Source organism: Xenopus tropicalis, chromosome 6, assembly GCF_000004195.4.
Source record: "Xenopus tropicalis strain Nigerian chromosome 6, UCB_Xtro_10.0, whole genome shotgun sequence".
Classification (NCBI taxonomy): domain Eukaryota; kingdom Metazoa; phylum Chordata; class Amphibia; order Anura; family Pipidae; genus Xenopus; species Xenopus tropicalis.
Window position 1 is genome coordinate 3,017,326 of NC_030682.2, and position 16,809 is coordinate 3,034,134.

Sequence of the window (16,809 nt, forward strand, 5' to 3'; positions counted from 1 at the left end):
GTTTTGTATTGTTTAAATCTCGTTCCCGAAGTGGAAATGCACAAAAATTCAGACAGATTAAGAAAGCTCTGATTTTCCTAAAACAAAAAAAGATGTATAATAATATAAAGATATTATAATAGCTTCCCCCCCCCCCAGGAAATGCCTGTAAAGTGAGAGAACACAAAATGTTCAAAAATACATCTGCAAATAAAAGTGTTGGGGATAAGATCTAAAAACTGATATTGGGGGGAACTTGCAGACGAACCAGAGTTTCATAGGGAAGAAAAGAGAGAGACACAGCTGGGACTTGGGCTTAAACTGCAGAGTTCTGCCTGTCACTCACAGTTATGACCACTTCCTGTGGGAGAATGAAAGGACACGCCCTCATTTCAGCCTGGGCACTAAGCTGTAAGGATCTCTCTGTAGCTCTAATATAATGAACTTTGTAAGAGGTAAACACAATTTAAAAGAGAAGGAACGTTTCTGTGTCAGAAAGGTCTATGTAAATACAGCCATAAGCACTCACAGAAACGCTGCACTGAGTCCTCTATCAAAAGAAACAGGATTTCTTGTCTCCTTCTGTTTCTTAGGGAGTCTGAGTTTCTGCTCTCAGAAATATCCTTAAGGGCACAGGCACAAGTCTGCACAGTCTGTTCCTCTCCTTCTCCCCCTCCCATCTGAACTCTCTCCCCCTCCCATCTCTGCTGTATAATCTGAGCTACCAGCAGCCAGAGCTGCAGCAGGGAAGCTACTGAGACCAAGCTAAAATGGCAGCTGCTATCTTAAACAAACAGAGGGAGCTTCTAGGGCTGTTACTCAGGCAGGTAAAGCTTTCTGCAGAATAAATATAAGGTTTTAGCTTCTAGACAATTTTTCTTTGACCTATACATTCAAAGGAAGGGCAGATATAATACTAGGAGATGAGACTGAACTTTATTTTCATGCCAAAACCCAATTTTCTTGGGAAAAAAACCTGTGATTTTGCCATGATTTATTATGAAGCAAAACCAACAAATCTGAATGGAAAAATACACCATGTAAAACCTGTGGAGATCATGTAGGATCAATGGCAGACGTTCCTTTTACAGATCTTTCTTTGCTCCATGGTTTCAGAGGTTTTGTTCACACCGACAATAGTCTCCCTCTTAGACTGTAAGCTCTTGTGAGCAGGGCCCCCCTACTGTCTCCTGACAATATCAGGACCATTATGTATGATTCAAAAACATGCAAAATATATATTCAGCACAAACCTTATTCAATGAACCCACACTCAGCAAATGTGTTTCTGCCCCCTTTAGATACATCTATCAGAAAAAAAACAATGCACTGCACCTACTAAAATATTACGTTACTTTTATTCATGGAAATATTTTTAGAAAATAATCCCCTAGTGGCGGGGGGTGAGTTTAAATAAGCAAAGGAGAACTCAATCAGAACGCTTGTTGGTACCATTAGCCATAGCTGAGCTGGAAGGTGCATCAAGCAAAACATAATAGCGGCAAAGAAAGTGGGAGATTCTGAGGGGGAAATAGCTCGTTGCATCTCTTCCCTACGTAGCACTGCCTTTATAATGTATCCAAGCGGAAGGTTTCTCCCCTATGTGAGAATTATAACTATAGGAGGCTGCTGAAGATTGGCCTTTGTAGAGAAGCATTTGCCCCATTCTGTACATGGGAAAGCCTTGTCCTTGTGTGGATCGTTTGATGCCGTTGAAGGCTGGACTTTGCAGAGAAACATTTCCCACACTCAGTGCACGTGAATGGTTTCTCCCCTGTGTGAGTCGTGTGGTGGGAGTGAAGGCCTTCCTTACTGCGGAAGCATTTCCCACCTTCTGTACATGGGAAAGGTTTTTCTTCCATGTGAAGTTGCGTGTGGCGCTCAAGCCTGTCTTTACGAGTGAACTGTTTCCCACATATGGTACACGTGAATCGTTTCTCTCCTGTGTGGACTCTTACGTGGGAAGACAGTTTGTCCTTTGTAGAGAAACTTTTGCCACATTCTGTACAACTCAATGGTTTCTCCCCTGTGTGAATTGCGTGATGCCTGGTAAGGTGGCTCTTTAAACTGAAACTTTTCCCACATTCTGTGCAGCAAAACCGTTTCTCCCCCGTGTGAATTGCATGATGCCTGGTAAGGTGGCTCTTTAAACTGAAACTTTTCCCACATTCTGTGCAGCAAAATGGTTTCTCCCCCGTGTGAATTACGTGATGCCTGGTAAGCTGTTTCTTTAAACTGAAACACTTCCCACATTCTGTGCAGCAAAATGGTTTCTCCCCTGTGTGAATTTTATTGTGTGTCTGAAGCTGAGCTTTCTGGGAGAAACTCTTTCCGCATTCTGTGCACACAAATGGTTTTATCCCTGTATGAATCTTCTGGTGCACGAGTAGCTGACTCTTCGAAGTGAAACGTTTCCCACATTCTGTACACGGATATGGTTTCTCCCCTGTGTGAATTCTCTGATGTTGTTTAAGACCTTCTTTTAGCCTGAAACTTTTCCCACATTCTGTACAGGTGTAAGGCTTCTCCCCAGTGTGAATTCTTTGGTGAATTTTAAAGTTTCTTGCTAGTGCGAAACCTTTCCCACATTCCATGCACATGAATGGTTTCTCCCTGATGTTAAATGTCTTGTCAATGTTAAGTCCATTTTTTGTTAAATGTCTTTTCCCAGGTTGTGGGCATTCGTAATGTTGCGTCACTGAGGGAAGTTCCATCTGGGAGTTGGGAATGCTCATTGCACTAAAGCTTTTTCTCAGTCGGATACAGATTTTTCTCTCCAATGTGTGGGTTTCCTGGTGTTGGAGAAGTTGCACGGTCTAATGGCCTCTTGTCTTTATCCAAAGAATCAGAGAATTGTCAGCTTCTGGGGCTTCTGTGCCTCTTTTTCAATCAAATATGTAATACACTGTAAGAATGTTATTGAGAGTAAATATGTTATTCACATGAAGAGTAGATACACATTGGTGTTTATGTTCCATTGCTAAATACTCCCGAATCACTAATCAATCTCTGGGCAGCAAACATGTTATGAAAAATCAACAAAAATCCAACCACAAATTGTCGTAGAATTTCATAATGCCAAATTCCCCTTAGATCGACACCAGAAATATAGGCTCTAGGCGATACATTTTATTGGGTAATTGAGTATATTAGAGCAAACAAATGAATTCCAAGCTTCTGACTTACACCGGGGTATAATTACTAAAGAATATGAACTATAAGAAGAGAAAGAGTAAAATTCCCCCCTTGTAAGTCTCCTATAGTATTTAATAGATAAAATAATAGATTAAATAGTAAAAGGACTATTATAATATGAACTCACTTTCTATATCATAATTAGATGCCTTTGAAAAAATATCACAAAGACAAACCCACAATGACAAACGGAGAGCAGATCCCAGGGGCCCCAAGCCCCCCAGTAAGTGCAATACAGCATTAAACAAAGGGAGCCCGCGCCCCAATAAATCCCCCCAACATGAATAAATGAGCCATAAGCACAGTATGACATAAGGGCACAAAAGCAATAAGTGAGCAGTATGAGAGGCAAACAAATAGGCAAATCAGTAGCCACAAGCTGAGCCCAGTGGCACAGAATTCAGGGATCAGTGCCAAGGAAACACTGATATAGTTACCTGTCCTTGGGCAGAGTCTCCTCATTAGCCTGCAGAGCCCCTGTACCCTGTACCCACACGTCTCTTCCCCAAACTAACTCAGCTCTCATTCCCGCAGCTTTTTAGCCCATTTTGGATCCCACCCCCTATGGGCGGGGCCTTTGTTTGGGGGAAAAGGTTCCTCCCACAATATGGAAAGGAAGGCTGATGGGTTCCTGTACTCTAACGCCCTTCATTAGCATAGTCACATGTTTATCAAAGGCAGGTAATTAGCATGGGATAACGAGAGGGTGGAGCCTTAATTTGCCCCCTGGGGGGAAACTATGTAACACAATAAAGGTGCAGCCTCACTCCCTCAGGCACCTGTTTAACATGAATGTCCCACTGTCTGTGTGTGAGTTGGGCCTTTTCTCATTATTATTATTATTAATTATTATTATTATTATTATCAGGTGAATTTCTAGATGAAAAGGTTAAACACAATGATATTTCTGTATTTAATCTAAATTGATAAGGTAATTGGCCCCTAGTGTAAGGGGAAACAAAGCCAGGCCCCCCTGTAACACAATGGGCATAGCTGCCCCCAAGCCCCCCTGTAAGGGCAATGAGGAGATTAGTTACCCCATAATTAATCTCCGCTGAATTTTTTCCCACCGACAATAATGTAAATCTCTGAAGGTTTCTTGTGGGGCAAAGCAACACCCGTGGGTTCCCAGCAGCCATTGACAGTATCCCCACCGGGAAAGCATTCAGAGGGCATTAGTTGCCACCGCTAGAGAGGGTTCATTTTAATTATGGGGTCACTAATCTCATGTGTCATTGCCCAAAGCACCAATTGGCACCCCATTGGCCCAGCCCCTACAATGGCCCACCCAGAATGTCATGTGATTGGCCCCTTTGGAAGCTGCCTTTGTGGTTGGCAGAAAGAATCAAACCACCAGGGACTGTTCCCATTCTGGCTTATACAGGCGGCTGCCAATAACCCCATGTTGTTAGTCTCGTTATACAGGGAAGACTGCCCAGCTGTACCCACATGTTCCAGTAAGCGGCAGTGCCCAACACTGGCACCCTCTGCAGGCAGAACCGCTAAGTGCAGGCTGGTTCCCATAGAAACTCTGAGACACCATGTAGTTAATGGTGCAATAAAGAGCCCCATTGCCTGAAGTAGTAGTGTCTGTGAGCCCAGACCGACCCCTACACCCTCACTCAGTCCGGCTACTGAAACCTTCCTTAGCTGGTTCCTTGGCAGCAAAAAATAACAGTTTGGAATCTCTGCTTTTCCTTTCTCTAATCAACCAAATAAATCTGATCAGATAATAACATATAGGGTGTGCGGTGGACGAGGTGTCAGGAATAATACAAAAAGAAGAGGATAAGGAGGACGGGAGGTAAAGGTTGAATAGAAGAGATAAAGGAAACTGAACGATAATCCATCAACAGTGAGAATAATCCCAACTAATGAAGAGATAATCCCACAAAAGGGTAGGGGGGAAGCTATAGACTAGAAGGCTCTGATGAAGCAATAACTCTAAGTGATCATCCCATCTCCTAATGTACTCGGGTCAATAGATTCGGTGCCCCAGAGGGCAGGAACAGGCACATGTATAGGGTGCAGTCATTGGGGGGGGCACAAATTCCAGGGGGCAGACATTTTGCTTCTTTTACGCTTCTTATCACGTCAGTCAAATGGAGAGCCACCCACCCCAAGCTCCTCCTGCGGTGCCCAGTTGGCAGCACTGTACGTCAATGTCGCTCGATGGGCAATTGGAAAAAGGGGCGAAAAGTGATGCTGTGGCTGAAACTTGCTTGTGTGGTCAGTGTGGTGTTCTCTCTGGGTGGCTGATGGGACAGAAAAGTACTGTAGACCAGTTTGCAACTGGGGGGATGGCGCCCATAGAAGGGCTAACACAATACCCTGGCCGAGCCCAGCTAGAGGGTGACACTAACCGAGTTGAGAAAATAACAAGAAGGGATCATAGAAAACAATATTTAATGATGACTTTCAAGCCTTTAATCTAATCCAATGTCAACAGCAAGAAAACACTTTAAGCCCCCATACAGGCATAGTCCTCTCCCAGGAGACAAGTCTCCCCAACGCTCCTGATATTAATAGAGCGACTAGAGAGTGGGGCTGGGGTTCTGCTCTCTGTCCCATTGCTGCAGGGCCAGGGATAGGGGGAGGCCTCTTGTGGATACTGAGCTTGGCAGATAATGTTGAGGAATCACCTGTTATCTCCTCCATTCCAGTCATTGTGGCTGAGACATTACTGGTTCTGTTCCCAAGCCTCGGTCACTACTACCCCGGCCTGGACGGCAGAGCCACCTGTTTGGCCGTAAGAGCAGTTCTTTGTTCTTCTGTACTGTGGGGCGTTATCTCTATACTTGGCCACTCCCATACTCCGTCATAACGTCCCTATGTACAGGTGTATATTTGTTGCATACATTGGTGCAAATGATACACAATAAGAAGACAATGAGACAATTGATGTAAAATCTACTTAGGAGATGTCCAAGAAAACAGGGACTGTTTGTGCAGAACTCAAAGTCTTCCCTGGTTCTTCTGTACCAAATGCCTCAATGTCCATAAGAGAAAACTACTGGGAGATGCCAAAGGTTAGGTGCCCTCTGTGATTATAATGACTTACTGTATATACTCGATGTCAGGGAAACGCCACTCACAGGCGCACGTGACACCGGGACTGGGAGACAAGGGGTTACACTCAGTCCCCTTACACACAGGTTAGACTAATGTCAGACACCCCCAAACACCCCCCCACCCCAAATACAACTATTCCCTGCCCCCATCTATCATTAACAGGCGATAGAAACCTAATTACACAAATGTATCACACACAAACTTTCTTACTGCAGTTAGGGTTAGTTCTCACTAATTTAACAGCACACTAGCAGCCACAGGGTTAAAATTACAGTCAAACCCACCCCCCTGCTAGCAGCCCACTAGTTAATTAGCACCTACACAGAATCTGCCCTCTACCCAATACACATACATACAACCAAACAGTTAATACACCTAGGCCTGAGCAGTCATACAAGGTACGTGGGAATAGAGCCAAAGGACTAAACTTATTAAATTTTATATTTAATATTACAGGGTAAACAGTGCAGTTTTAAAAAGATGTTACAAAAGAGAAACATACATGCAAAACATTCAATAAAATAAACGGGGATAAAAACACAGAGAAAACCCTAGTACATTACCGAGTGATCTGTTGTGTCCCCTGAGGCAAGAGGTTGAAAGTCCTGAGCCCCCCCCAACATAAGTTGCATAAGTTGAGGCCTCCAGAATGAGCTAAAGAATGTGCATGTGTGCTTTTATCCCCCGCTGGGCCCCTCCCTCATTACCGTATGCCTGAGGAGGGAGTGCCCAGGAACTGGTCACATGACCCCTTTGGGTGGTCCCCACCCACCCTCTTTAGAAAGCTGTACTTCTCATGCCAGTTTCTTTTCATATAATACTGGCACTTGCCAGTACTCAATATTATTATGAAAGTAGGGAATTGTTTTAACCCATATGTGGGCGATCAAAATGATACCAAACATGAGGGGGGTCTCATATCCCAGCCCCCCAGAAACTATCCCCCTAACTGGTGGGTATAGGCAGTCCCTGTTTGGTATCATTGAGAAGCATGGGGCCCCCCCATAAACCCTATGTGTGAGCTTGGGAACCCTAAAGCAGAGGAGATATGGACCCCTTTCTATAATCCATATTTTCTGTATGCTGTTCCCCCCTGCTGTTCTAGGGCCACACTTTGTCTCTCTTTATCAACAGATCAAAGAAACCAGCTTCCTGCTCCCACGGGCTGGCCCTGCATTGTCTGGTGAAGTTGTTTATGTTGTCACCTTTCCACAGTCCTGGTTGTGTCTTTAGGGGATATTTGTGAATTACCCCCTACTGGAAGGGTTTCCCTCAAATGTGGATTTCAACCAGACTTTTCTAAATTGAAAATTAAAAAACTATGTGGAGCCTTACTGCTCCAACATGACACTCGAGTATAAGCCTAGTTTTTCAGCACCCAAAATGTGCTGAAAAAGTCACCCTCGGCTTATACTCGAGTCGGGTGCCATGGGTCCCTCTAGACTAGCAACCTCTCTCCTTTGTGTGCAAATTAGGCCCCCCACAACCAGACCCTCCATTGCCCTGGCCTAGGCTCCCACTAGCAATACTTATTCCCCCTTACATCCCTCCGGGACTGGGTTAGCTGCCAGTTTGCCAATGTGCAATGAGCGTGGGGTAGTACTCATATTGTTTTTGTTGACCCTTTTCTCCGCTTACAGAGCTAGTTTACTGTTTTTCTTTGAAATAAATATTGAAAAACATATACCCCACTGATGCCTCAATTAACGTCATTTTATTGGTATTTATTTTGATTATTGAAACTTCGCAGTAGCGGCTGCATTTCCCACCCTAGGCTTATACTCGAGTCAATAATTTTTCCAGTTTGCTTAGGTAAAATTAGGTACCTCAGCTTATATTCCGATCAGCTTATACTCGAGTATAGAAGAAGCCAAACAGTGACGAGGAGATTCTACAAAAATGCCCTGGGCCGGGGCAGCTTTTAGCAAACAGCAAACCAAGCCGAGGTATGAGGTAAGTCATTATTATCAGTTCCACACCTTCCCAGCTTTCTTCTAATCCAAATGGGTTTTACCTTTTCATTAATGAACCCCATTGGACCTAACTAGGAACCCCACTCAGAGAATGCCCCATTGGCACCCACTCTTTGTATAACAACGACTGAAACATTTTCTAAACAAAAACTCTACATCCTCAGGTGGAACACTCAATGGCGAGCTCCAGACTCTCTCTGGAAGGGAGGGCAGAAAATTTTTATGGCGGTGCGGCGGCACACAAGCGGAACTTCACCATATTTAATGCCAAGTGTCAGTTGGAGTGGTGTAACCGTCAGTACAACTAGAGGGGTGAAAATGGAGTGAAAAATAACATTTCACCATCAAAAAAGGTCAGGGTTTGGCAGATGACAGAAGAACACTAGCGGACTTCTGGGACGTATTTTGGAAGGCACAGGACCTCTGCATGTCCATTTGCTCATGTGCATGACATACACATGCCCCGCCTCTCCAAATGCATAATGGCAACTGTAACGTTTAGTGGAGAAGGAATGATAGGCTGTTTTTCATGGTTTGGGCCACTGGTGCCATTGTAAGCAAACCTAACCCTACCGTCTACGGGGACATCTTTAATAACTCTGTGCTTCCTACTTTGGAGAAAGGTCCTTTCTTGTTTTAACACGATAATGCCCCAAAACACAAAGCAAGGTCTGTACGGAATGGATTGGCGGAGACTGCAGTTGACAAATCTGATTTTTCTGGGCAGAGCCCTGACCTTCAAGGTACAGAAACAGCCGTGAAATTAATCAGAATGGGGACTATGAGCAGGACCTTGTCTATCATTGGCAAAATGGGTTGGGGCGATGGGGAAGTGGTGCCATATTGGCCTTATCAGACTACTCTTAGCACTGTAACTGGTAACACACACCTTATACAGCATTTCTACAAGACTCTTATTTGTGAACCTTTTGATGGGAACTTAAGCTTCTTTTACTCCGGAAGCTCTTCCCACACTCAGTGCAGACAAATGGTTTCTCCCCTGTGTGAGTTTGAAGATGGACAGTGAGTTTACCCTGAACCCTGAAACTCTTCCCACACTCAGTGCAGACAAATGGTTTCTCCCCTGTGTGAATTTGAAGATGGAGAGTGAGTTGACGCTTAATCTTGAAACTCTTCCCACACTCACTACAGTCAAATGGTTTCTCCCCTGTGTGAGTTTGAAGATGGAGAGTGAGTTGACTCTTAACCCTGAAACTCTTCCCACACTCTCTACAGTCAAATGGTTTCTCCCCTGTATGAGTTTGAAGATGGATAGTGAGTTGACGCTTAACCCTGAAACTCATCCCACACTCGCTACAGTCAAATGGTTTCTCCCCTGTGTGAGTTTGAAGATGGAGAGTGAGTTGACGCTTAACCCTGAAACTCTTCCCACACTCGCTACAGTCAAATGGTTTCTCCCCTGTGTGAGTTTGAAGATGGACAGTGAGTTTACCCTGAACCCTGAAACTCTTCCCACACTCAGTGCAGACAAATGGTTTCTCCCCTGTGTGAATTTGAAGATGGAGAGTGAGTTGACGCTTAACCCTGAAACTCTTCCCACACTCGCTACAGTCAAATGGTTTCTCCCCTGTGTGAGTTTGAAGATGGAGAGTGAGTTGATGCTTAACCCTGAAACTCTTCCCACACTCGCTACAGTCAAATGGTTTCTCCCCTGTGTGAGTTTGAAGATGGAGAGTGAGTTGATGCTTAACCCTGAAACTCTTCCCACACTCGCTACAGTCAAATGGTTTCTCCCCTGTGTGAGTTTGAAGATGGAGATTGAGTTGACTCTTAACCCTGAAACTCTTCCCACACTCGCTACAGTCAAATGGTTTCTCCCCTGTGTGAGTTTGAAGATGGACAGTGAGTTTACCCTGAACCCTGAAACTCTTCCCACACTCAGTGCAGACAAATGGTTTCTCCCCTGTGTGAATTTGAAGATGGAGAGTGAGTTGACACTTAACCCTGAACCTCTTCCCACACTCGCTACAGTCAAATGGTTTCTCCCCTGTGTGAGTTTGAAAATGGAGAGTGAGTTGACGCTTAACCCTGAAACTCTTCCCACACTCACTACAGTCAAATGGTTTCTCCCCTGTGTGAGTTTGAAGATGAACAGTGAGTTCACTCTGAACCCTGAAACTCTTCCCACACTCAGTGCAGACAAATGGTTTCTCCCCTGTGTGAGTTTGAAGATGGAGAGTGAGTTGACGCTTAAACCTGAAACTCTTCCCACACTCGCTACACTCAAATGGTTTCTCCCCTGTGTGAGTTTGAAGATGGACAGTGAGTTCACCCGGAACCCTGAAACTCTTCCCACACTCAGTGCAGACAAATGGTTTCTCCCCTGTGTGAGTTTGAAGATGGAGAGTGAGTTGACGCTGAACCCTGAAACTCTTCCCACATTCAGTGCAGACAAATGGTTTCTCCCCGGTGTGTCCCATTTGGTGATATTCAAGCAGATGCTTCAACCGAAACCGTTTCCCGCATTCTGAACACACAAATGGTTCAACCCCAGTATGAATACGGTAATGGATGTCCAGCTTACTCTTGTACCTGAAGCTTTTTCCACATTCCGTGCATTCAAATGGCTTCTCCCCAGTGTGGATCATTAGATGCCTTTGAAGGCTTCTCTTCAGTGGAAAGGATTTCCCACACTCGGTGCACGGGTAGGTCTTTCCAGTGTGAACATTAAGATGATCATTTAAATTCCTCTTTTGCTTGTAGCTCCTCCCACACTCGGTGCAAGGGTAAGTCTTTCCAGTGTGAACATTAAGATGATCATTTAAATTCCTCTTGTCCTTGTAGCTCCTCCCACACTCAGGGCAGACAAAGAGGCTTGCTCGGGTGTGAGTTTGAATATGAGCATCAAGGTGGGTCTTTCTGCAGAAGCTTTTCCCGCATTCAGTGCAGATGAATGGTTTCTCTCCCGTGTGAATACGATGATGTTCATTAAGGCCAAACCTGTCCCGAAAGCATTTCCCACACTCCGTACACACGTAGCGCTGCTCTCCTGTGTGGATCCGCAGGTGAACATTGAGTTTACACTTAGCTTTGAAGCTTTTCCCACACTCGGTACAAACAAATGGCCTCGGTTCTGCATGAACCCTAAGGTGAACCTTGAGGGCACGCTTACTTGTAAATGCTTTTCCACACTCCGTGCAGAGAAGGGGCTTTTGGCCAGTGGAAATCCCACGATCTGCTTTGAGTTTACTCTTATTTCCGCAGCTTTGACCGGTCTCGTTGCAGAGTAGCGGTTTCTCTCTGTGAGTCTGAAGATGAGCATTGAGTTCAGTTGTATCAACGAGGGTACTCTCTCTCTCCATTTGAGTCACATGTTGACTGACACTTGGCTTTTCTTCTTTGTGGATCTCTTGGTGTTCCTGAAGGTCCCTGTTCCATAAGAAGCCCTTATTACATTCAGTGCAGGTGAATGGTTTCCTCCCAGTATGAACCAATTTATGAGCAATGAGCATCTTCTGGTGAGAGAAACATTTCCCACATTTAGAGCAGACAAAGCTCCTGCCCTTGTGGATTCTCTGGTGGGTGAGAAGGTTCCGGCGGCTACAAAATCTCCTCCCACATTTAGAGCACACAAAGGGCTTCACAACTTTCTGGGTTCTTAGAAAACGTTTAGTTTCTGAGGGTCCCCAACTTACATCCATGTTTGTATTGTTCAGAGAGTATCTGCTTCTCCTCAGGGTCCATTCATGTCTATGGCCCGTGTGATGGTTCTGGTTATTGTGGCTGAACGTTCTACTAGGGAGCGACCCCCTGATCACTTGACTTTGGGTTTGTTTGAGGTTCCGTTGACTCCCACTATATCCCCTTCTATTGGCCCAGTTCACCGTTGACATTTCCATTACAGAGGATATTGGGGCACCAAGACTTCGCTTCATGGTCAGGTCAGATCTAAAGAGAAAAACAACTACATTGATAGAAGCAGAAACTAGTACTGGGGGGTAGGGCGTGGAATACAAAATAATTTAAAGGGACAGTAACATGAAAACTAGGGATGCACCAAATCCCGGATTCAGTTCAGGATCCGGCCGATACCAGGCTTTATTTTATTCCTGGCCGAACCAAATCGGAATCCTAATTAGCATATGCTAATTAGCATTCGAAAAGGGTTAAACTGTCAGGTGAAAAATATTTTCACCATGCACAACCATTTTTAACCCCTTCCGATCCCAATTACCACATGCTAATTAGGGTTCGGATCCAGTGGGTTTGGTGCATCCTTAATGAAAACATTTGAATGCCCCAAAACATCTCTTATGTACCCCAAAACATCCCTAATAACAGGCCTAGCCTATTCCCCCTTGTGTTTTTTGATCAGCTAAAATTTTCCTAACAAACTGCTCCATAGCAACAGGGCAAAAAGGTGACGGGTGATTGGATCCCTGTGTGCGCTGAAGTGGAAGTTGGCTTCACATCGGAGGATCTTATGTTTTATTTATCCGCGACTCCACTCGGTCCCCCTCTCAGCTGTGCTGTAATCTGAGCTACTAAGAGAAACCGAGCTAAAATGGCCGCTGCTATGTTACACAAACAGAGGGAGCTGCTAGGGCAGGTAAAGCCTCCAGCGTTCTAGCTTGTACTATTGGGGCAAATCTATTGGCAAGTTACCTGCCGAAATGCCTTTCCTTCTCCTTTACCTTTTAGTACGATGTAGAGAGTCATATTCTGAGATTGCAATTGGTCTTTATTTTTTATTAGTTGTAGTTTTTTTTTTAATCATTTCAGTTTTTGATGGGCAGCTCTCTGGCTTGGAATTTAAGCAGCTATTTGGTTGCTAGGATCCAAATGACCTTAGCAACCGGGGAGTGGTTTGGATGAGAGATATCTGAATAGGAGGGGGACCTGCCTGATATACTGTAGGTTTTTGGCTCAGGGGTCAGCGACCCCCTTTTGAAAGCTGCAAAGAAGGCAAATATTTCAAAAACAACATAAAACAAATAATGCAGACCAATTAAAAAGTTGCTTAGAATTGGCCTTTCTATAAGGGGGTGAAACGCCCCTTTAGGTGCTGAAGGTCCTCCGACGTGGAGCCAATTTCCAGTTAGTTTGTAACTAAAGTTTTACCTGCTGCACAAGGGGCAATAGGCTGGGGCCGCCATTAGAGAGGTTTGGGGGGGATAAGGTATTAAAATATTTATGTTACTGTTCCTTTAAGACTAAATGGTTATGGTGAGTTACCAGGACACAATGAAGAAGCCGTATATATACAGTACCTGCAGGTTATACACCATTCATGCTAAATACCCCCAGGCCCGGGGCAGATCATGGGGCAGTTGTTAGGGGTATCAGGAATTCAGGAAATATAAACCCAGAGCCAGAGACACATCTATATACTGATATACAGCCCAGAACTACAACTCCCAGCATGCCCAGGGGGCCCAACCTATAAGCCAGCTCCCTTGCTAAATACTAGGGTTATTCCTGGTGTATTTCTATTGGATCAGTACCTCAGTACCATTGAGTTTCTGCCTTGGGGTGAGCCCTGAGCCCCCGAGGGAGGGGATAACATATTAATACACAATTCTGTGCTACTTTAGTTGTTATTATAACCTTGTCCGCCCTGTTATTGTACAACTTGTCCTTGTTATGAGATTCACTATTTGTCTGTGTCTCTCGGGTCCCTTTAACCCAACAGCGTCTGAACAAGGGAACCCGGGGGCCCAATAACCGGCCCGGGGGGTGAGTGAGTGTAGGACAGACTGGGGGTGAGTGAGGGTAGGACAGGCCAGACCGGGCGTGAGTGAGTGTAGGACAGGCCAGACCGGGGGTGAGTGAGTGTAGGACTGGCCAGACCGGGGGTGAGTGAGTTTAGGACAGGCCAGACCGGGGGTGAGTGAGTGTAGGACCGGCCAGACCGGGGGTGAGTGAGTGTAGGACCGGCCAGACCAGGGGTGAGTGAGTGTAGGACAGACTGGGGGTGAGTGAGTGTAGGACAGACCGGGGGTGAGTGAGTGTAGGACTGGCCAGACCGGGGGTGAGTGAGTGTAGGACTGGCCAGACCGGGGGTGAGTGAGTGTAGGACTGGCCAGACCGGGGGTGAGTGAGTGTAGGACTGGCCAGACTGGGGGTGAGTGAGTGTAGGACAGACCGGGGGTGAGTGAGTGTAGGACTGGCCAGACCGGGGGTGAGTGAGTGTAGGACAGGCCAGACCGGGGGTGAGTGAGTGAAGGACAGACTGGTGGTGAGTGAGTGTAGGACTGGCCAGACCGGGGGTGAGTGAGTGTAGGACTGGCCAGACCGGGGGTGAGTGAGTGTAGGACTGGCCAGACCGGGGGTGAGTGAGTGTAGGACAGGCCAGACCGGGGGTGAGTGAGTGAAGGACAGACTGGTGGTGAGTGAGTGTAGGACTGGCCAGACCGGGGGTGAGTGAGTGTAGGACAGGCCAGACCGGGGGTGAGTGAGTGTAGGACAGGCCAGACCGGGGGTGAGTGAGTGTAGGACAGACTGGGGGTGAGTGAGTGTAGAACAGATTGGGGGTGAGTGAGTGTAGAACAGATTGGGGGTGAGTGAGTGTAGGACAGACCGGGGGTGAGTGAGTGTAGAACAGATTGGGGGTGAGTGAGTGTAGGACAGACCGGGGGTGAGTGAGTGTAGAACAGATTGGGGGTGAGTGAGTGTAGGACAGACCGGGGGTGAGTGAGTGTAGGATAGACTGGGGGTGAGTGAGTGTAGGACAGACCAGGGGTGAGTGAGTGTAGGACAGGCCAGACCGGGGGTGAGTGAGTGTAGGACTGGCCAGACCGGGGGTGAGTGAGTGTAGGACAGACTGGGGGTGAGTGAGTGTAGGACAGACCGGGGGTGAGTGAGTGTAGCACAGACCGGGGGTTAGTGAGTGTAGGACAGACCGGGGGTGAGTGAGTGTAGGACAGACTGGGGGTGAGTGAGTGTAGAACAGATTGGGGGTGAGTGAGTGTAGAACAGATTGGGGGTGAGTGAGTGTAGAACAGACCGGGGGTGAGTGAGTGTAGGACAGACTGGGGGTGAGTGAGTGTAGGACAGGCCGGGGGTGAGTGAGTGTAGGACAGACCTGGGGTGAGTGAGTGTAGGACAGACCGGGGGTGAGTGTAGAACAGACCAGGGGTGAGTGAGTGTAGGACAGGCCGGGGGTGAGTGAGTGTAGGACAGACCGGGGGTGAGTGAGTGTAGGACAGACTGGGGGTGAGTGAGTGTAGGACAGGCCGGGGGTGAGTGAGTGTAGGACAGACCGGGGGTGAGTGAGTGTAGGACAGACCGGGGGTGAGTGAGTGTAGGACAGACTGGGGGTGAGTGAGTGTAGGACAGACCGGGGGTGAGTGAGTGTAGGACAGGCCGGGGGTGAGTGAGTGTAGGACAGACCGGGGGTGAGTGAGTGTAGGACAGACTGGGGGTGAGTGAGTGTAGGACAGGCCGGGGGTCCGTATCATGTGACAGCGTCTGAACAAGGGAACCCGGGGGCCCAGACCCAACAAGCCCCACAGACAGTGTATATACAGTAAATACCCCCAGGCCTGGGGCAGATCATGGGGCAGTTGTTAGGGGTATCAGGGATTCAGAAAATATAAACCCAGAGCCAGAGACACGTCTATATACTGATATACAGCCCAGAACTACAACTCCCAGCATGCCCAGGGGCCCAACCTATAGACCAGCTCCGTTGCTAAATACTAGGGTTAATCCCGGTGTATTTCTATTGGATCAGTACGTCAGTACCATTGAGTTTCTGCCTTGGGGCGAGCCCTGAGCCCCCGAGAAGCTGCTTTACCTCTCACTTCCAGGTTCTGGGATTTTCCTTTTCTGCAGATTTTCCTCTCCATTCATTGGATCAGCTCCTACCCCCGGTTTCTGGGGGCTCCAGGGCAAGTTATCAGGGTAAAGAACCAGCCAGGGGGGATTCACAACTAAAAACTGACATTTTGTGTATCTAACTGCCTGCAACTGCTGCTCTAGCCCCTCCCCCAGTCTGTATGTCACAGGCAGACAGTGGCTTCATGGTCCTAGTGCCGGGACACATCCCAATGAATCACTAGCCACACAGGCACAATCTTCATTTAAACCACCAGTCCAATTTTTTTACTGCCTAAAGGGGTAATTCACCTTTAAAGGGGTTGTTCCCTTCTGAGTAAACTGTTAGTAGGGTGTAGAGAGTAATATTCTGAGACATTTTGCAATTGGCCTTCATTTTGTGTTATTTCACTGCTTATTTTAGCAGCTCTCCAGTTTGAAGTTTCTGCAGCTATCTGGTTGCTAGGATCTAAATTTCCTTAGCAACCAGGGAGGGGTTTGAATGACAGATGGGAATATGAATAGGGGAGGGGCTGAATAGAAAGATAAGGAATAAAAAGTAACAATAACAATAAAACTGGAGCCTCACAGAGCAATAGGGTTTGGCTGCCGGGGTCAGTGACCCCCATTTGAAAGCTGCAAAGAAGAAGAAGAAGGGAAATAACTGAAAAACTATAAATAAATAATGACGACCAATGGAAAAGTTGCTTAGTATTGGCCAGTCTATAACATACTGAAAGTTAAGGTGAACTTCCCCTTTAAGTTAATTCTATATACTGTCGGGATAGGATGAACGCATGCATGAGCAGCC

The 16,809-nt window shown here is 46.4% G+C and overlaps 1 pseudogene; it reads right to left on the reverse strand.

Annotated features, from left to right (window-relative positions):
- Nucleotides 1–1,051: 1,051 nt before the first annotated feature.
- On the reverse strand, nucleotides 1,052–16,289 carry LOC105947723 (annotated as a pseudogene).
- Between the last annotated feature and the right edge of the window lie 520 nt (nucleotides 16,290–16,809).